A 22,146-nucleotide genomic window follows, 5' to 3' on the forward strand; every position below is an offset into this window, starting at 1 on the left:
TTTTAAAGCGAAAGCTGGTAGCCCAGGAGCTAATAATTAACTGCTGTACAAAGGTGATCTGGATCAACTCATCTGTAAATCCTGTAACTTTTAGTAAGAGAAGAGTGGTTATAAATGACAAATTATGCCAAGCTGCATATACCTTTTACTTGACGATAACCTCAGCAATTAACATCCCACAGTAAATTCTAGGATGATATCTTTGATTTAACATGCAATTTAACACAATATACATCATTAGCTTTGTGAGCTTTTGCCAAATTAATTAGCCATTAGGAAGCACAAATAAGTACATTCAAGTAATAATAAATATAAATATGTGCATTTGTATATAATGCTTATAGATATGTATTATTTATACAAACATGCTTACAGTATTTACATCTTTGAGGAATGGGGGGGGAAGATCACAAAAAAGGAAAATCTTGCTCCTAACTTGTTAAAATCTCAAGATTTCACTGAAAATGTGAACTATGATTGATTTGTAGGTATACTGAATTATATTGTTCAATATGTCATCCAAAGCCACAATACTCAAAGCTGGTTGCTTTTATAGATACAGTTAGGCTGGAATCTGATAAAAAACTGCAGAAAATGTGAACTTAGTAGTTCTGATACTTCAGGTCTCAGCAACTACAAACCCAAAGATTGATTTGCAAAATCCAGGTTGCAATCTTGGCATGGCCTGCTGCTGTAAATTAGGGGGTTTCTAACACTAGCTAGCAGAAGCAGCTGATATTTCTCACAGCTGCATTACTGATCACTATTTGTTGAGATTTTGTAGAGGGAAGAGGAAAACTGCTTGTGTTTTCTTGTACCATGAGAGACTTAGGAAAAAAAAATTATTTTTCTCTTGCTGTTTTCTGAGCGCTGCCTGATGAATTACCTAGGAGGCATATTTTTCCTTTTGTTACCCAAGGGTGAAGTTTTGGTGGTTTTTTTTTTTTTATTACTTCTTTAAATTTGCAATGCTATTATCAGTTGAACTTCTGAGTACTTTTGCAAATAAGATAAGCACCTACATATCTTCCTGCAAGTTCGCTCCCTATTAACAATTTCCCCTAAGCAAAAACTTAGCAGGTTCGCAGGGGTGGGGGAGCGCAGAAAAAAAAAAAGAAAAAAAGAAGGAAAACAGTTCAGAAAACTACTTAAATCCAGGTAGACTTTTCTAGCAAGTCAGTCAACGTCCAGTTTCTTTGTAGCTGACCCAGCAAAGCTTGGGAGAAGAGAGCTCACCTGCAGACCGATGCTGCGAGGCGCTTCCCCATGCTGCTCAGCACTTGCCGATGACTGTGTTAAACAATGAAATAATTTAACTAATGCTTTCCAGAATTAAGGTATCCGGAAGGTTAGAGAAACCTGACTTATGCAAACAGCCATCTGAGCAATATTGGGCTCTTCCATCACTTTCTTGGTCAAGTCTCACTATCATGCATCTAGAAGTCCGTTCTCTTTAGGAGCACTATTTTGGCTTGAATTAACCTTTCTTGCTGGTAGTGAACATCTCCGTAGGAGACATGGGAAAACACCCGACTTTAACACCCTCTCAGCTCCCCTAAATTGAACAGAGGTGTTACAACAGAGAGATGAGTTCTACGTAGCAAGTAAGATACAACATTTCCTCTGGGTCTTCTGCTCACTTTCTGCACATGTAGAGACTAAAAACCAAAGGCAGAGATAAGCTGGGGTTTTATATTTTTATCAGAATTTGGATAGAGCAGGACAATGAAGTACAGAAGCGATGTGACCCTCATCCCCTACAACCACTATCGTAAACTGCAAGCAGTCAGTCACCCAGCCATTTATATTTTATGCCATTTTAAGTCTGGCCTCTCGTGTATTTTTGCACTCTAACATCTGATTTCCCAGCACATGACATCAGCAAGAAGTGGAACAGATAAGTATCTTCCACCAAAACATAGTTCAGTGACCTAAATTACATATTCAGCAATGGGAACGTTGTGAGTTCTAAATCTCACAACCATCTCTCTGGGATCAAAGGCTGCTTCTGCTACGGCAGCACTTTTTGGATGAGGAGCGATTCCTTCCTGAACTCAGACTCTCTCTTTCGCTTCCCAAGATCAGCCATAGCAGCGTTATCTCAAAGGCAGCGCAGAAACAAATAAATTACACAAATTAATTAATGTAAGTTACAAGCCAACTTTGGATGTTTCCTTGTGCAAGAGTAATGCAAACATCAGGGCATTATGTTCCTTCTCTGGGTTGCTGCTTTTAGAACTGTAATTAAATCATAAACCATACTTTTGTATATGTATTAATGTATAAATTCATTCCTGATTTGTCTGCACCTATGCTGCTCACTTCAAAATGCACAGCGTATTATTACAGTTAATCACTTCATTATTAGCTAGCATTGGGTTTTTCTCCTTTCAAATCTGAAGAGGTAATGCATTAAAAGTAACATTTTCAATGGATGTGGAAGACTTAAGCTCCCAGCCTTCATTGACATCTCTTTGTTATTAAGCTACTGAATGTATCCAACAGGATTTACCTCAAACAGCTTGGATATGATCCTTAGCCACTTTTGCAACAACCCAGTGATCAGGAAGGTTTGGACACATTTAGGGCTGCCACCAACTGAGTCACCGGGTTCCTCACTGCTGCGCCCCACAGCAGTACAGGAGCAGGCTCAGAGCTATGTTGTTTAATTCCCCCTTCCCCGGTGATGGGGTTGGTGGATGCCCCAGGAGACAAGGCTCCAGCTGACCAAGTGGCTGTTTTCAAACGCAGGTCTGCAGCCTCCTTGGGCCACCAGGTCAGTAAAACAGACCCAGGGATGTTGGTCTCTCCCAGCCGTAGGTTATAGGCTGGTACCCTGTGTTAAAGCACCAGACACGGCACGTGCAGTTTTCCTTTTGCATAGGCACGACACACACAGTTGCAGACCCCTGTTTCATCCCACCTCAGACAACCTCCCTGTCCTTTGCTTGACCAAACACCTCGTGTGTGCATTTACAGCTGTGTAAAGTCACTTCAAAAGTGGTAAAAGCTAATTACTGGCAGATTGACCATCTAACGACCAATGTTCTACCACAGGCTCAGGGCAAAAGCCTTGACAAGGAAACTAGACAGAGTACAATTTAGGTTTTATTTTTATTTTCTTGAAGATTTGCTTTTAAGATCCTTCTGTTTCCTTGCATGTTTCATCTTGGTTTTATCTTGCAGGGAAACGTTTGCTCGATTAGGAAGTCTCCCATACTTCTGCTCAGCCCTGAAACCCAAATACTCTCCCCTCTTCCCCCCCCAAATCTGCGGTAATTAATTACACAGTTAAAACGCAACTGCCACTCCTTTGCTGGAAACAATCAGCGATTTCTGCTACCCAGTGCTACTCATATGCATTACTTCAATGCCAAAAGCCCAAACCTATTCTTGGCTGGGAATCGGCTTGCCAGGGGAAGCGCTGGTCCCTGCAGCATACCGTGCCTCCCTGCCAAAGTAATTGGGGCCAGGCAGGGAGTACCCAGGCACTCGGAAGCCTGGGTCTGCACATACCACTGGAAATAGAAAATAAAATGTTGCAGCCATTAGTGAGTTGTCATTAATTGTTCTCCTGGCGAATGAATGAATGAATATCTTTGAGGGAAGAATTCCCATCTTCTCCCAGTAATAATTATTTCTGCCTGCCTGACAAGACATCTCAAACCGGGAAATTCACACAGAAGGAAACAAATCCCTGTTTTATTTTGAGTCTTGTTTAGGCTTGTACAGTACTTGAAGTATATGCCATGGAAGTGGGTTAAATGAGAACTGCCAGCAGTTTTATTCCTCGGCAATTATTTCTCGTGCTCAGCCCTTCTAGCACATGATAAGCGCTTGGATAAAGCCTTTTCTCCATAACAAGAAAAACATTCACAGCACTGACAGCCCTCAGACCCCTACAAACACTCCCTGTCCAATCTAAAGCAATCTTAAACTGAACAAGAGATCATACAGCAACACAAAAAAAAAATCCCATACACAGCAGTTTAACCTTAACAATTTTAATAACCAACAACAATTTTTCCCCCTCGCTTTTATATGGAAGGTATTTGTAATCTCCAACTTAAAGGCGAGATAAAGACCCTTTTTGGGTTGCGAGAACCCTTCTCCCACCCAAAGATATGGCATTATTTAATTGTAGTTTATTAAATGGAAAAGTTCAGACTTTGGGTAACTTTCTTGGAAGATGCTAATTAACAGAACAATACCCGTGGCCCCAGCTGGCCTTGCACGCTGGTTATCCATGGACTGTATCTATCAGCACAGCAAAAAGATCTACACGTAGCACTCTAGCTGGCTTTTTCCTCCAACAAACAGAAAACACCAACTGCTAATAAATGCCAGTAATGTAAAAGTTGGGAAAAGATCCTCTCCTAAACATTTTACCCTAAAAAAAGAACCAAATAGCAGGCGGAACTTTATGGCTCAGAAGCACCGGGTCTCACCTGTGACCATCCGCTTTAATAAATCCTAGGCTGGGGCAACCAGAAAGATGTTGTTATCGTTGCTGGGCTGCTGTATGCTGGTATTTCAGGGAGCTGCCGGCCAGGTTGCGAGCAGCGAAGGGCATCTAGCATATGTCTGAAGGACGTATGTTTACAGCTATATTGAATATTGATCTATGCATACTCTACTGGCAATAAACTCCATAATACGTAGTTGAAAATTCCAACTCATACATCCTTTCCGTGAAGGCTCAAGGACAGGGGGAGGCCTGATTGCCTCTGTGAACGTGAAATTTCTTCATGTGCATCTTGGAGTTAAACTGGGTGCGATATATGATCTGCCCAGAGGAGGGAAAAGCAAAGAGCAATTCTGCAAGCTGTTAAAAGCTATAATAGGAACTATTGTGTATTGTGCTATATATCCCCAAAATTTGAAGTGGATGTGCAAATAGAAATATTTTTTAAATTAATCACTTACTCTGAAAATGTTTTAAGAACTACTTCAAGAAAAAGAATTTTTAAAAAAACATATAAGAAACTACCAAAAAGAAAAATATCAAGTGTTTCGACTTGCGAGTTTATGAAGAGACCACCACAGTTGTGCATTGATGTACAGGAAGCCTAGAGGAAATCAGAGAGTCTTTTATAGCAGTTATGCCACTATAGTTCAGAAGTTACTGTATAGCTAACTCTTCCTAGCTGCCATTTCTTCGCCCTGTGAATCAGTACTAATAAATGACAAAACCAGGATTGACCAATTTCCATCTCTTATCAAAGGGTAATGGATGTGGTGCCTCAGGTGTCACTCTGATGCTATTTTTCATCAAAAATAGTAAATTATGTAAAATCCCATAAACACGCTTCTTACTGCAGGGGGTTTTATACCTGAAAAGGTTGAAGATCCTGAAATCTTGAGAGCCCTTGCAAGTAAATTAAGACATTTGTTTCCATACTGACCAACTCCAATCATAATTTACATACTTTTCCAGTAAAAGGAAGAAAAAGTGTCTTTATTTTCTTTCCAGTCCCCACTGCAGCATCCCTTGTCCCTTAAGACCAATTGCATATCCACAAAAGCACAAAGCAGGACTCCAGGAATGAAACTAGCTAGAAAAAACCTTGAGATTTCTCGAATTGCTTCTTTTTCTCTTGCAGGAAACAACATAGAACACCCCCAAAATACGCATACGCAAAGGGACGCCTGCTGACTTGCATTTTCAAATTCATACACTACCAACGCACCCCCATCACCACTGAATCATCATTCAGTTGCCACTAAATTAGTCGAAATTACAATTTCCCAAAACCACTACATCCAGCCCCTTTCAATTAATACAGTAGACATGTCCCTTCCTCACAAAAAAAAGTTCATATTCCCCCTCAACGATAACCTACACCTATGATATATTGTTCCCTAATTTATGAACTGCCCAAATAATTCTGCTTCTACGCATGAACTCCATTAGCTTTACAAGTAACAGCAGAACCACCCAAGTCAGACGTGCCTCTCCTAATCCCCTTCTGCTTCTGACCCTGCACATCCAACTCCCCAGAGAATCGCCATCCTCCTGTTCCTTCCCTGTAACTCCACCACAAAGCATCTCCACCCAAACCAAGGTCCACCATCAGCAGTCTCTTCCCTGGCTTTTGCAGTTCAACAGCAGAGGGGACAGCACCGGCAGAAGATCTTGAACCTTTGCCCCATCTTCCAGCCCTTGCAAAGGCAGCAGCAAGAGAGGCAACAGCTTTTCTTGTCTTGACATGCTGGAGTAGGTCTGCCTTTTCTCAGCCTTGGAGTCCAAGGCTGGCTAGAGGCTGAGGAGCAAAGGAGACCTTTGCATGGCTGTACACAGATGGAAACTTTACACAACGTCCACTTGCTCACATCAGTGGAGACTGGCTGGCCGCCACCACGAAACCACGCTTCTGGTCAGGTAGGCTTTCCGCAGGAGCCCACAAGTCAGAAGACAACAGCGGTCCATGCAGAAAGCTTCCAGAGGCAGCAGACCTGCCTGGAGAAGACAGCACTGATCTGTTCATCATCTACATCTCTTCTTGCAATTCTGCCCCAGCTTCAGAGACCACACTGCTTTTCTTTGCTCTCCCTCTGACAGTGCCCTGTCCCTGTCCTCTTCCCAACTGAGTCCAATCCCCTGCTCAGCCCTTACTCCCCCGTCCTACTCCCATCCTCTCCCCAAATCTCCCCAGGTATCTACATCGCAGGAGCTGAATGACTTCCCCAAGCCAGCCAGCCAGATTTAGTCCATCAGCGCGAGATGTACAACCTCCAAGTCATATTTCCAACACTTTGGGTGAAACACTGACTTTTGACCAAGAAAGGAAAAGAGGCAGAAGCCAACGTGAATTCTGACACATCCAAACCAGGGTGCAAGCGAAACCCACAGACTAAACATTTCCTCCAACACCTCCACTAAATGCTGTGGCTAAAACACTATTGGGAGATTGCTTCATCTTTCCTGATCACCTCCCAGAGCGTTTCCCCCTGACAGGAGTTGAAAACAGGCTCTGCAGCCCCGCTGCCCCGAGGAGCAGGACCTGGCTGCTCCCGGCACTGCTCCGGACCTGCAGGATGGGTGCGGCACGTGGGGTCTGCTTGAGCCCACTGGCACTTTGGCCGGTGGGATCTGAACAAGCAGCACTTAACACACAGGCTAACGGCCCAAATCCACATGAACTGGAGCCAAATATATACAAAGACAATTAATGCTGTGGCAAACTTAGCTTAACAATACTGCGGATTTTATTTTCCCTTCCTAAATTAGACTCCTTCGAGCCAGTCTTGCAAACGGACATGCACCTTCCGGGCACGGCAGCGGTGCCTGCAGAGTTTATTTACTCTGTTTAAACCTAGGAGCACAGTTCTCCAGAACTGAAAACAAGGAAATTATTACTTTACAAAATTAAAGTTACAGAATTATTGCAATTAGGTATATAAAATGAGGGGGAAAAAAGCATAATGAAATCAAAACACAATGATAATACTTAAATAACCTTATAAAATGAACATGGGCAAAATATGCAGAGCAAGTCCAATAACCAGCTTTTAATCTCACCACATATCTGGAAATAGAAAAAAAATTGTTTCTATAAGACTTAACATTCCTCTGAAATTATTGCCCTAAAAATATTCCATCATCACCACCCTACTTTCTGATACATGATGAACAGACGTACTGAAAATATGTATTATGTACACGAACTTAAACATATGAAGGAAAAGAAAAAAGGAGCAGAAAAAACCCAAGTAAAACAGAGGACACTCAAACACTTTGATGTTTTGCGGTCAGCTGCAGTGAGCAATGGGCGATAGAGCAGGGAACCAGACACCAGTTCTGTTACCTTAACATTAAACGTGGTTTACTAGAAAAAACACACAACATGAAAACCCTTCCTTTTAATTAGTTTTTACGACATTGCAAATGGTTTAAACTCCAACAGCACCTTGGTCCTTCAACATTTGTGGTCCACATCCTACGAGAAATAGTTCAGCGCAACAGCCAAGAAGGAGGAGCTGGGGACATCCCCGGAACCACGCTGGCTGCTATGTTCTTATGTTTATGGACAGCTCTTTGACAAATTTAATATTCCCTGTCTTTCCCGATTGTTAAACTTGCACATTTCTTCACTGCTTTTAACACAGTTCACAAACGGACCTCTTGGTATTTTGGCTTTTGGTCAGCCAGAGGATGAGAGATGCCATGGCATGGCACAGCCACAGCAAAGTTTGAAGTTTTTGAAGCAGAACATCAAAAATACGACTTTACGGGGAACAGAATCGGTTCTGGGGAGGATATAAGCAACTAACCACTGAGTCACACCCTCGTGCCTTTTCTGAGAAACTATGAAAAAAAGAGGAGAAAACAAATGCTGGGAAAAGCATGCAGAAAAACAGGATGCCTAATTCTTCCCTCAAACCACCGTGTTTAGGTTCAGGTCAGCCTCCAATGGCAGTACACGATGATGGAACAAGTTGACCTTCTCTGGCATAGACATGATTTCTCAAGCGAATTAACCTTTTTCTCACCTACAGACAGAACAACAAAAACAAAACAAACAACCCATAAATCAACCAGTAAACCTGTTATTTTAGAAAAGACAGAGTAGTGAAGTAAATTCTTCCAATATGCCCTTACATCATTCATACAGACAGAAAAACAATTACAAAGCAAATCAGATCCTTTCTTTAATTGATTGCGCTCAGAAGTTCTTTCCTCAAGAAAAGTTGCCAGAAAAAAAAATATTCAACCAGCACTTCAAATTCTGGGCATCAGTGAAAACATAACTGCCTCTGAATCATTGTTTTTCTTTCTAGCAGTCTCTACACTACATGAAAGATATTTAAACCTTCTTTGTTAATCCCTTCCGAAAATGAAGCTTACAGGTATTGCTTTGGACTATTGCACACACATAAGAGATCATTAAAAATTCAACCTGTAGTTGTGGGGGGTTTGGGGTTTTTTTCTGTGGTTTTTTATTTGTTTATTTTTGTTTGGTTGGTTTTTTTTTAAAGTGTTATTTTTTAGCAGAAAGAGGCAGACATGTGCAACATGCAATGTGCCTCTTCATACCAAGAAATAAATCTAGAGCAGCATCAGAGCTCAGGAGCGCAGATAGGAAATCCACTGTGGGCTTTGGAAGGAACAGCTAGAGGAAAGCAGCAGGTTAAAAATCAAAACCCTCCTGTCACCTCCATGATCGACCTTGGCCGTGCCCTAGTAAGTGACACCGAGCTTCAGCAGGAGCTGGATAGGAGATTCTATTCCATAGTGGTGACGGCTCTGAAACCAACGTGGACATGGGCTAACTGAAGCAAAACCCCATGAAAGCCCTGGGAAGCCTAGAATTTCCACATTTAGCACAAAAAACGAAGCCAACGCATGCTGCTGATGAACGTTGCGCTCGTCCAGTTTTGAACAATACATTAATTCAAAGCTTTTGCCCCTAAACCTTAGTCTGGGGAGTTCAGGTCCAGCTTTCAGCATAGACTTCCTCACTAAACAGCTGTCAGATATTGTCCCAGCCTCTCAGTCCAGACACTATTGAAAATATCCTCACGCATGCTGACAAAAAAAGGCTTCGATACACACTTGAATCTACACAGCTCTCCTCTCAATGCCTTCCTGCAGGTTTTCCTGGAGGAAACCCTCACCCCTTAATGCAAACTCAACCTGTCACACCACCTATGCTCCCGTGTGCTGGAACGCCGTTAGGATTGATTGCCCCAATTTCAGTCCGTATAACGTGGCGGTGCCGCTGCTGCCACCTCGCAGGACTGCCGCAGCTCAGCGAGCGTCAGGCCGTTGGGAAGGAGGAAAACAGGTTGAAGTCAGGTTCCTTCATCATTTGAAATTATCTGAGTGTAACAAGTTATAACAAAATTGTATCCCTAATTGAGAGCACTGCTTTGTGAAAAGGCTGAGGCTCCCACCCCTCTGTGCTTCAGAGGCTGGGGAGGTACAGCTCTAGTCCCCAGAAAAGCAACTGCTGAGAAAAATAATCAGCTCTTTCCCCGTGGCCCTTCACTACAATTCAAAATAAAGTTTCTTATCAGGATCTGTCCAGTCTCTCCCCATGATTTGCTGAATAACTTGTTTTCATTTACTATTTCATCTTTTTTCCAGGTACAGCTTCTGTCCCCTTGTCTTGCAAACAACCTCTCCAATTCTCTCAGACTCTGCCTTGAATCGCTTGTTCTTGTCTTCTAATTAAAAAGATGCAGTGCTCTGGATTGAAATCCTGTGGAATCACCCAACACAAAGTGGTCTAATGGAAAGTACAGCCAAAACCAGAAATATTTTTACTTGTGTCAAGTACCTGATTTCAGACCACAGCGTACTTTGGCTAAGTTGGCCGTTGAACTAATGACTAAACAAATACGCAGGCAAAAGCCACCAGAAAGTGCTAATCCTTCTACTGGAGAAAGTTTATCATGTTGAGGTTAGGTTACAGCCATGGCAGAGATACCATATAAATTTTTTTAAATTATATTCCACTAAATGATTACCCATTAAGTGAAAGAGGTATCTTTTGCACTAAAAGCTTTAGTACTCAGTATAATTAATGATAAATTAAAGCTGGCCTTGTAAATAAGATGTGGGTTGATTTAATTTTGCACTTTACTGAAAAAAGTGACAGATTAATCAATTCAAATACACTACAGAAATATTTATTGTGAGAACCAACATTTACAACTAGAGCTTTCTCCCCCTCCAAACAAATACTTACTTGTGAAGAATACTTTTTCGATTTGAACTGAAAGCATGTGTTCTGATTGCAGATTTTCACTTGAGATTATATGCCAAAGAAAAAATAGATGTTTAAGTTGTTTTCATTTAACACAAGAAATCGTCATTCTTCTTTTTGTGTGCTGCCTTTCTGGGGAAAAATGCAGTAGGTGGAAGATAGGAAAGAAAAAGCAATGAAGGTAAAGACATGTTTTCATGTTGACTTTATAAAAAATTAAATACACTCAGATACATCATTTACTGTCCTTGAAAGTGTTTCTTGAAAGCACTTGGCATTTCAATTTTATTTTCCAAAATATATGTACTCAGAAATTACGACAATCAAATGAATGTAATCATTTAATAGAGAGGAAAGGGAACATTACATGACAAAACAAAACTTAATAAGCCATGACATTGATGAGGTCACTTAAAGTCAATATTTTATTAGATGTGTTAATTACATATGATAACACAAGGACTAGATAAAGATATGGAAACACAAGACAAATACACTCAGAAAGTTTCAACACTGATACTATTTTATATGCGTTGGTAATTGATTTTATGTGGTTGCAAAGAAGTAGATTTAATGGAATTAGCCATTGGGAGTTTTCAGGAAATAGTTTTACAGGTCTGGAAAAGCCCAGGGCTCATCTGGAGTCTGTTTCAAGACCTTTGTGTTGATTAACATGTAGACTTTGTGCTTAGCAATCCAAGTTGGTTCTTTTTTAAGGAAATTTATGGAAGTGTCAGAACTGCAGCATTTGTGTTGAGACCCCTGTCCCAGTGCCTTTGGCAAGTGCTGCCTCCCCCCCACCAGGGGCTTGTGTGTTGCTGCTCACCTGCTCCAGGGGCAGCACCACAGATGTGGCTGACCAGCAGTGACTAACCTGCCGCGAGCCACTGTCCTCTCCTGCCAGCCCACAGATGTCTGGTAGGAAAGCCAGTCCTCAAAACTGTGATGGTTCTGGTGATTACTGCTGCTGGGCCAGAGCTGTCCTCACAATCCACCTGAAGGCAACTCATCCATGGCTTTCTTAAAGTCCCAGAAGTGGAGTGCTTGGCCACCCACTGAAAGACTTTGGGTCCAAGGAAGTCACCTAGCAGCCAGTCTCCCTTCCTTTGCCAGCTGCTCTTCCTGCTCACAGCACATACTACTGCCCTTCTTCCAGGTGCAGCTACATCTTATGGACATAAAATCCTCTTCATTCCTTTCACTACCACCCATCTCTAGGCAGTTTGCTTCTACTGCTGGTGTGACTTTCTCTGGGTGGTTCCTCTCATGGATCCCGATGAGATTTTCCATCATTCTGTGCCTGCTGCAGACCTGAGCGACCTCAGCACAATCTGATGTAGGCACATTTGACCAGAGACTGGTTATGGACATTGCCATGGCTTCACCGCTCAAAGCTATTTCCTAGACTACAGCTATCTGCTGAAATCACTCTGCAGAAGCCTGTCTTACCAGTAAATCTGAAGTCATATGCAAAAGGCTGTTTTCTCAGGTCTGTAGTACATGTATCTATTCCCTTCTCTGTGTTGAAGGAAAGCTGGATGCTATACTGCAGAGCATCACCCACTGAACACCCTCACCAGCAACTGAGCATCCCTCCTCTTTAGCTCAAGTCTCACTGGACCCATCAGATTGTCATGCGTTTGCTGAGCCACACGTTGCCTGACAGACGAGAAGTCCGTGTTTGTAGGATGGAAGTGACTCTTTATTGCTAATTTATCAGTTAAAGTGCTTCCTGTGCAACTCACATACTGCTGCAAAGTCAAACCCTGGTTCAATTGGTTCCCAAAACAATGAGTTAGATGGACTGATGCAATTTTATTTTTTTTAATTCCACTCTAGCATGATCCAACTAAATGCTCCACTCCTTTCCAGGGAACACGGCCCATGATCATGTCTGCTCCATGGCATGAGCTGCAAAAACCTTTCACAGGAAGCACTGTGCCACGGGGTCGGTGGCAGTGGTGGGAATCTCCCCAATGTTCCTGCTGCAAACACCCTCCATGAGAGCACCAAGAGAGCACCAGTGCTGCACCTGTTCTGCTCTCAGCCCCATCATTTTTCTATTGAACTCATCCAGTTAGGTCTGGACACCAGCTCAAAGAAAGAGTACGGCTGTAGCCCAAAGGGCAAGAGCAACACTCCTAATGGAAGGAAAACAGGTATAGTTGTGACAGATTGCTCAGTTGCTTAAATGTTCAGCTGAGACATCAAAGTGAAAGGCTAAAATTTGGAGAAGGGAAAAAGTTTGAGCAATACTTGTGGATGTTGTGAAAAAAAAATATTTCCTTATTGTGCACAGTTCTACAGTGGGTCCTGGTTGCAGGTATTATTTTCATCATTTGAAGTATGGAATGATGGCTTTTTGTAAGGAATAATTCTTGAGCAAGGCTTCTGTAACAGCAATTATGACTAGTGATGCAGGTGTGGGGGAGAATCAGGACTGCAGTCTTTAAAGATTTCATTAGGATTAATGTTCAACTAAAACTTAGAAAACAAGTACATTAGATTTTAACAGAGAAAAGTTGGGAGACTAAGTGCAGGGTGAAATTCAATATGATAAAGCTGGGGAGAGAAAGGACATGGAGGAAAGAGAAAGTGTTCAAAGATAAATTAACGTATGCCCAAAGGTTATGCGTAGCACCTCACAGTAATTGGACAGGGAATGTTCAAGTTGTTTTTTCTATTTTATTTTTAAAGCCACTGTGAAGGAACAGAGAAATGTAAAAGTAATCAACAGTGGGGAAAAAAGGCAGACACGAGTTATAAAACATCAAATACAGAGCAGGATTGGAACAATTGCATAATGAAGTTGAGAGCATAAAAAGTGATAAGAAAAGCAAAGGCAGCGAATGAAAGGAAACTTTACAGGGAGGTAAAATAAGATTAGAACAGTTTTCAGGTATAGTGCAGAAACAAGAGGCTGGAAAAGCAGTCCAGGTATCTGCCAGAGCAAGGGCAAGATATCATCCAAAGAAGTGACCATGTTAAAAGACTGAATTATTGCTTTATGATTTGGAAGGTAACTAAGATTTAAACCTTCTCACAGAAGAAGACAACATGGAAGAAATAAGTCGTGATGTGTTTTCGGTACTGCTGTTAATTAACGCCCTAAGGAACCTTCCAGGCAGCGTGATGGCTGCTGGGCAAACATCTGCAACAAGCTGACCTGGTCCTGAGGACAAAGTGACAGGCGAACATGACCCTTGGCCACGAGGTCTCCTAACCTCAGCGAGCTGATGGCAGCCACAACCACCCAGCAGGCACACGCAGGCCTGCCAGAATCAAGGCTTCCTATGGCAAGCCCTTTCCTCAGGAAGTCCTAACATGAAACAGGCTCCAAAGCAACAGACTTTCGAAACGGCAAAAGAGATATTGATAACTTTCACAGAAAGGAGCTGCAATTAGACTGCCTTGCTAATTCACAACCCCAACTGGAAGGAACGGATTTCGCATTTCACTCTGAAGTCGCTAAGTTTCTCCTTGATGGAAGACTTCCAAATTTGTGGACTAATGCACATGACTTTACAGGTCAGGTAGATGCTTCCTGTGTCCCAGGGGACACCATGCATGTAAGAAGGTGCACTACAGACACTGGCCATATTTTCCTCCATGGGCCTTCCCGAGGACAGAGCTCTTCACTCCCAGAGCCCAGGTGGAGCTTACCAAGAAGGCAGGCAAGCTTGCACACATGGTACCCCAGCCGGGCAAGGGGCACCTCTGCTACTGCCCCACATCAGGCAAAGGGAACCTCCACCGCCTGGTGCCTACCATCAGCTGCACCCCAGCCACAGGGGGATCGGGGGCGTCTTATTGTCTTTTCTTTTCAAAACAGCTCACATCCTTTAGTTGAATGGTATTTTCAGCACTATAGAGCTTGAAGGACACATTCTCCCTGAATTTAAGATGCTGTTTCAACCTTTCCTTTCATTCACGTAATCTCTTCTGTTAAAGTAACGCTTTACTGAAGATGACTCACAAGAAGCAGTGACTGAGTCATGGGGACTAAAACACTGGTGACAGATTCAGAAGCCAACCGGGGATCAAGTGTTTCAGCCAGCCTCCCTCCACAGATCAACCTTTCTGCCCAAGTCTAAAACAAGTATTAGTGGCTTTATGCTCTTCTCAGGTAGTAAAGGCATCAACAGGAGATGGAAAGCAGAAATAGGACAGAAGTGGTAGATTTGGTTCACTGTGTTTATTGTTTGACTTATAGGTGGTGGTCAGGCTCTTCTGCCTACAGATACAATATGTTTTTCCCTTTCCTGTAAAGGCACAAGGGGTAGTTTAATCATTGAGAACACATGGGTTTACATTTTACATGTCAAACTAGCATGGTAGCCTCAAATACAATTCAAACGCTCACCAAAGCAATTCTCTGAAGGTCACCTATCCCTCCCCCTCTGCGTGCTAATCCAGTGCTAGGCATTATTTGCAGGGACGGATGCTGACCGAGCACCAGCAGTTACTCCCAAGTACAGTGTCTGCTCCGTGGTTCTCCCAACTGGAGAGAGTAGGACATCAAACTCATTAGCATTTGTGTTTATCAAGCTGCCTCAGTTGTACTTTGAGCCTCAAGGTCATTTTAAAAATTAGAGAGACATCCTTGTTTCAGTATCTTGGTTTTACAAGTATTTCAATGACTAAGGAGGACCATGAAGTTGCAGATATTTCGTGCCATATGAATCTTTCTTTGAAGTTGTAAACAAACAGCAGGTCTTGTACCTCATACGCTTTTCTAAAAAAGTGAAGCTACCTGGTCTGAGAACTCTGCATCTTCCCTTCTGCTGCCACTAGAGGGAGAAACCTATTCCTGGGATCTCATGGCTTCTAGGCTCTTTTTGGAATGGAATCAGAAATATTTCTGTTATATGGAAAAGCATTTGTCTGTTTGCAATAAGCACGGATAACGCAAATGGAGAGCCTCTAAAAATAAAGTGGGATAAACATTTCTCCCCCGCCCCCCCCAATAAACGACAATTATAATCCTCAAACCTTGTGAATTTAAACACTGCTGCAATTGTTGTTCTTCGCTGGTAATACAAATCCTTCTACTGTGTTTACTCCCATTGCATCCAGGGCAGGGAAGGCCAAACAGGAAGAAAGGAGAATACTGGGTTTCTATCAATATAGGAACAAAGGATGTTTTCTAGTGGCTTAAACTAATTGCGATTGAAAAACCATAAAATTTTCTATTAGCTGTAAGGAACACTGGAAATTCATTCTGGACTGAAAAAAATCCTGAAGTAGCATTTAAATAAACCAAAAATTCTCGAATTCTGGATTTGCAACCCTCCCTTCCTTTTCTTATCCTAATTCAACTGAAAGACTCATATTGATGCATACTTCTTATGCCACTATATTTTAAACACTTGATATATTTTAAACACTTGAATTAATAATGATTGCTTTTGATAAGTATTTATAGCACTGACAAGGTCATTCCACTGGTATGGAAAATGTCTTTGCCAAACATTTTCAAACATGGGTGCAAAAAACTTTACCCAATGAAATCCACCCTCCCTCCCTACGTACAAATGTCTCAGCCTCAGACGTGCTGAGTAACCACTGAAATGTGCTTTCAACTGTGGGCTGCTGGTGGTCAGTAGTCAGCAACCAGACCTGGCTTCATGACACAGAACATGACAGTCTTAGAGGGGAAAAAAAGCCATTTTCCAGACAACGGGGCAGTTTGCAGATTCAAGGCTTGACCACATTCTTTCTGGGATACTCATTGTCCTTTTTCTCTACAAAAAGCAGCAGCAACACTGACCCTTAAGGTCAAGAAGAATGAATCCTTGCAAATCTTAGACTTAATTGAAATGCAGGTGCAAACAATCCCACATTCCTAGAGAAAAATTTACCCCCAAATTATTCCTCCCTATCCTTTAAAGGCAGTTGCAAAGGGGCTCTGTTTACGAATCATGGATTAATTTTGTTTGGAAGGGGTTTCTGAAGGCTCTCTGGTTGGATCCCTTGTTGAAAACAAGGCCAACTTCAAAGGCGGAGCCTCTTCCATTTAACCTTTGAGTATTTATTTCTTCACTGCAGGGACACACTGGTGACTCACCTTCAGCTTTTCCACCAGGACCCCAGGTCTTTGCCTGCAAAGCTGCTCCTCAGCCACTCTCCAACCTGTACGGTTGTACAGAGTTACTCCAAACCAGGTGCAGGACTTTGCATCATGTATGATACTCTTCATGAGGGTTCTCAGCTCATTTCTCCAGCTTGCCAAGACTGTGTTGAGGGCAGTCGTGTCCTTTGACTTATTGACTATTTCCCCCAGTTCGGTGTCATCCCCACAGCCATCTCATGTCTACAGAGCCATAGATCTCTTAGGTACGGTGCCAGGGCCAGAAGACTGGCTAAAGCTACACAAATAGGAAAAGCTTTTCCTGGCTTATCCACCCCAACCTCCAACTGCAGTGGCCAAGGTTAGCAACTAATCCCTCCTATGTCCACTGAGTTTCGTCCTAAAGAAATGTAAGTATCTTGCCTACACAGTTTTGACTGGAAGGCTACCGCTCACCATCTGCTCTTTTGTCAGACTGTCCTATAGTTCAGGCATTGTTAGCTTAGATATGGTTCTCCATCATCAGACTCAGTCTAAGCTCTGCCTCTCCTCACCATGCACTAAACTAGGGAAATCTTTTTATTCTAATTCTGATACAGTGAATAATAAAACTTAGATGAGCAAACAAACTGAGGACTTCCACCTGCAGAGGCTGGCACTGAGGCATGGAGAGGGGAAGCACGTCCTCCCCCATCAGCCACACACCTGGGGAGCCAAAGCATCAAGTAAAACAAGCTTTTCTTTTCCTGCTGCTTTCCTGGATGCTTTCTCAGACCAGCTGCAATACCTCCCTCACTGAACGTGAGGTCACTTTAGTGCTGTTTCTGTAAAAAAGGCTGGAAACTGAAATTGGTTTTAAAAGTTCTAACTCATCACCCATCATGTCTACAGTATTTTGTGGTTGTGAGGATGACGGGGTTTGGGATTTAAAACCTGCAGCTATATGTTTGATCCAAGTGATTTTCTTCTCCCGTGATGATTTTATATCAGAAAGTTTAAGACAACATCCCAGATTTTTTTCCCCTCTTGTGTACATGTGTCTATATACATGCACACATATATATAAAATAGAAAACATTCCCGGTAATTTTTTCCTCTCTGAAGAGATTTCCACCAGCCTTACAGAGTAACAGCATATGCAGTATGGACATCACTCAAACATTTCCTTTAACTGCAAAGTTTGTGTCAAAATCTGTTCTGAAACAACTCTACAACGTGTACTTCACATAACCCTGAATTACAGGTTAGGCTACATTTTAAGTATGAAATATTAAGTGAGATCATAATAGTTAAATCACTCCATTGTCATTCCAGCACTAACTCAGGTTGGCAGAGCTCATGCTCAATGATGTCACCGTTTATACCTTGCTGCAGTTGCGAGCAGAGCCCGGTTCGCATAAATTAGCTTCGATCGATGAAAAGTATTAACATTTTTTATTTTTACCTTGGAGCGCACTTTGAATTATCAGTTGTTTTTTAGTGTTTTAAAAACGCATGTGGGCGAGTTAAGTGGCAGGTTAAAATATACTGCAGTGACAAGCTGCAGAGGCATGGTCAGCGCGCTGGAAGCCAAAGGGACTGGAGATGACAAACGCCCCTCGCAATCAGCTGCACTTTGACAATGTCCAAGAAGCACCATCCAGTTTGCAGGTTGGAAAGACTGTCAAAGCCCAGCCCTGAAATAGCAAGGACAGCTGTAGGATGGATTTCACCATCTTTCCACACATTAAACACGGTCCCACTTTGCATCAACTCCCACTGAAATAAATAACTCAAGAACTACGCAACATAAATAACAGCAGAATGGTTAGAGGAAAAAAAATCATCCCTCCACCTTCTAAAAATAGCTTCCTTTTGGCTAAGTTGTTCCTTTATGTCTTTCCTTGAGAAAGTGGTGACGAACAGAATACTGATCGGGAATCACTAGCAGAGGCTGCCTCAGGAGCATCATTAGGAGGCACATTTCTCCTAGAGCCTCCTGTTTTTCAGGTGGAGGAGAGGGTATTTCTCCTCCAGTGACTGCCCGATCTCTGTGCCAAGGGCGGTTTAGATTGGACATTAGGAGAAATTCCTTTACTGAAAGAGTGGTCAGACCTTGGAACAGGCTGCCTGGGGAAGTGGTGGAGTCACCATCCCTGGAGGTATTTAAAAGACACGTAGATGAGGCGCTTAGGGACATGATGTATTGGGCATGGTGGTGTTGGCTTGACAGTTGGACTGGATGACCTTAGAGGTCTTTTCCAACCTTAATGATTCTATGATTCTTCATCCATTCAGCTCTCAAAGCCTTCTCCACCCGACCCTCGCCTCTGCTCACACAGAAAGCTCTGCTGTCTCAGGCTGGCAGAGCTTTGGAGCTCCCACAGGAGATCCAGCACAACTCCAGTGCTTGCAGGGAACTGCTAATGGGAACTACAGACACACACGGGAGGGAAGCTGCATCTAACCAGTCTTCAATAGTCCTTCACTGGGTCAGTTCTTAACTCCATGCTATTAATTCTTGCATTCACAAATGCAACGGTTGCATCCTCACCAGCCTGAGGAACACCCATCCTCACTCTGCTTCATTTCCAAATCAAAGCTTCGTGGATCAAGTGAAGCTCTCCTCACATCAGCACTTTTCAAGTCAGACACGGCCACAGTGAGTTCACGCAAATAAGCCCTACTCCACCGCTTTGAGAGCTTTCCCTGGTTTGTCCCCAAAGCAGAAAAGAGACTTTAAAGTCAGTTTACATCTTAAAAAATACAAAAACAAAAACTGATTTCAAAGGCGTTTGTCAGGGGACATAGCCATCCTCTCCTCCCATGGGTTGAAGCCACCAAGATTTGCAATGCTGTTGGGACTTCACCCAGAGGCTGTGAAGGGATGGGAGGTTTGCTTTTCCATATAACATCCTGAGGTCCTCTGGAGAAAGAGCTTGGGCAACCAAACCAGGATGTTTTCCAAATTCCCTGAAACATAGTGAAATGGAGGAAAAATGCCTGTTCTGGTGGTGTTGAGCTACATAGGCTGTTAGGGAAGGGAGTGACAGGAGTCAAATGCTGTGCTAAGCATACACTTATAGCCAAATAAATGGGCAAAAGGTCAAATCAAAGACTATCCACGTTTGAGGTTTATTTCAGGACCCCTTCTTCCATCACTACTAGGGGAGCCACAGCCCTTTCAGAAACAAGCTGTTCCTGCTATTGCTGGCTTTGGACAAAAAGCATACTGCTGCTAACCTCTTACATAAAGTGAACAGACAAACAGCTGAATTGCTGACCCCTAATGGCCTTTTCCCTAGGATTTGTGGGTTTGCACAAAGCAGCCAACATTTTACATGCAGCCCTCGATGGAGTTTGGAATTGTGCAGAAACACTGTTTGGAGTGCACACTTTTAACCCAATTGTTTGTGTACAGTGTTCCTCCTCTCTGATGCCAAACACTGTAGTTCTCTGGGGTTTTTTTTTTATTTTTTTTTAAGCGGCCATACACAACTTTGAAACCCTGTATATACCTCCGCTGCCATTAACATTGCGATACAAGTACAAGCCTGCAGTCAGGGACGTTCCTCTTTGTTACAGTCCATCCTCTTTCTTCAGCTGAGCACTCAGAGCTCAGTAGACATGAGCTCCAAAATTATTAAACACTTCTTGGCTACAAATGTGCAAGTCTTCTGCGCCTGAACGCAAGGAGCAGGCAGCAATATGCATCAGGTGTATTTTATGAATGGGAGATATTTAGCAAGAGCAGTTGACTCAGCCTGAGCTTTGCATAAACAATTCTCTTCATCCTTACTTGCAAGTTGATGGATTTAACAGATTTTTATAGATGTCTGTTATAGACGTCTGTCGATTGGCAACAGATATAAAACATCCATAAGGAAGTACCATTTCCCTCTGAATGGAGAAGCCCTGGCAAACCTCAGGCACAAGGTGCCAACCTGCAGTAAAGCAGCACCTTTCCATTAAACCACAGGCTACACGGACTTACCCTCTCAGCAAACCCCAGTGCTCCAGCAGCCTGCCCCTAGTAGAACAGTTAAAACTACTCAAACACAATGGTAAAAGCATGCACCGTAGCAGAGGATTTCAAAGACCACACGCTACCTGTTACCAAGGCACTTACGCACCCCTAAGTAACCAAGCCTCGCATCTCGGAGGATGAGAAAGTGCAAGCGATCCAACAGCCCAACTGCTGTATTTACACAAGCTAAGGATGAAAGCACAGACCACCACAATACTCGAATTCAACAATAACAAAACAGCATTCAGGCATAACAGCCGGCACAAAAATCACCATTGTACAATTGGTTTCCAATCATTCGAGCTCCGAGCTACTAAAAACTACAGTATACACTATTCTGTACTCTTCAGCTATACTAAATCCTACCTTCACGTTTTTGTTTTAATTCAAAGACATACTAATTGTTGTGAACACACAAAGTATTACCTGGAATAACACTTCAAATGCAAATTAAGGGCTCTGTAAAATTATTGTAACGCAAGAGTACCATGGTTTATTAACAGCAGATTTGCAAGGTTAATTTTCAATTATGTATTTCTTATTAGTTTCCTAGCTGTCTTGCTATTATTAAATTTAAAGAGGAAGATACTTTCAATGTGTCCAGCTTCTGTGGAATTATTACTGATAATTATTCCTATTTTCCAATTTGTGTTACTCTCATGTCTTGCAAAATTTGTAATTAATGAGCAAATAATTATAACAGCACTTACTAGAGCTGCTTTAGTTAAAGCTGTGTCAGCTTTTGCATTAGGATCCCCATTTTTCAAGGGTTTATAACTCAAGCATAAAAATTCACTCTGGGCAGAGCCTTGTCATAAAAGCTGTCTGCTGAGCATGATTTTTTGTTTTTAAATGTTCCTAAGCAGCATTATTTGGTTCCTTTTTTAAGTTATGGACATTTAAAAAAAAAAATCTTAAACTTCCAAGGGCATTAAATTTACAGCTCTCCATTTTTCTATGCTCCAATGTCTCTGAAATAAAGACATTATATTTTAAGGTGAAGGCATTCACCTTTAAAAATACGAAACAAGATGCCTCAGCATCTCCAAAGACCAGAACCAGGTTTTTAATGCCTGGTGGTCATTAGCTTTACAAAATAGACACAGAAGAGAGCTTGACATTCAGGGATGTTTATGCTGATCCCAACCAGTTAGGCATTCATGCACATACTCAATTAAGGCACGAGTGGTCCTTAGGAGTCAACAGGCCTGTCCACGCTCTCCGAGATGCACATGCATTCACCGCCCTGATTCAGCAAAACAAAGCGTTTCCTTTGAGGCAAGTTTTAGGCTGTCCCTATTCACTCCAAACTCTTGTCCGCACGCTTGGGAAAACTGAGCATCACAGGGTTCAGTTCC

Source organism: Calonectris borealis, chromosome 13 (assembly GCF_964195595.1).
Source record: "Calonectris borealis chromosome 13, bCalBor7.hap1.2, whole genome shotgun sequence".
NCBI lineage: Eukaryota > Metazoa > Chordata > Aves > Procellariiformes > Procellariidae > Calonectris > Calonectris borealis.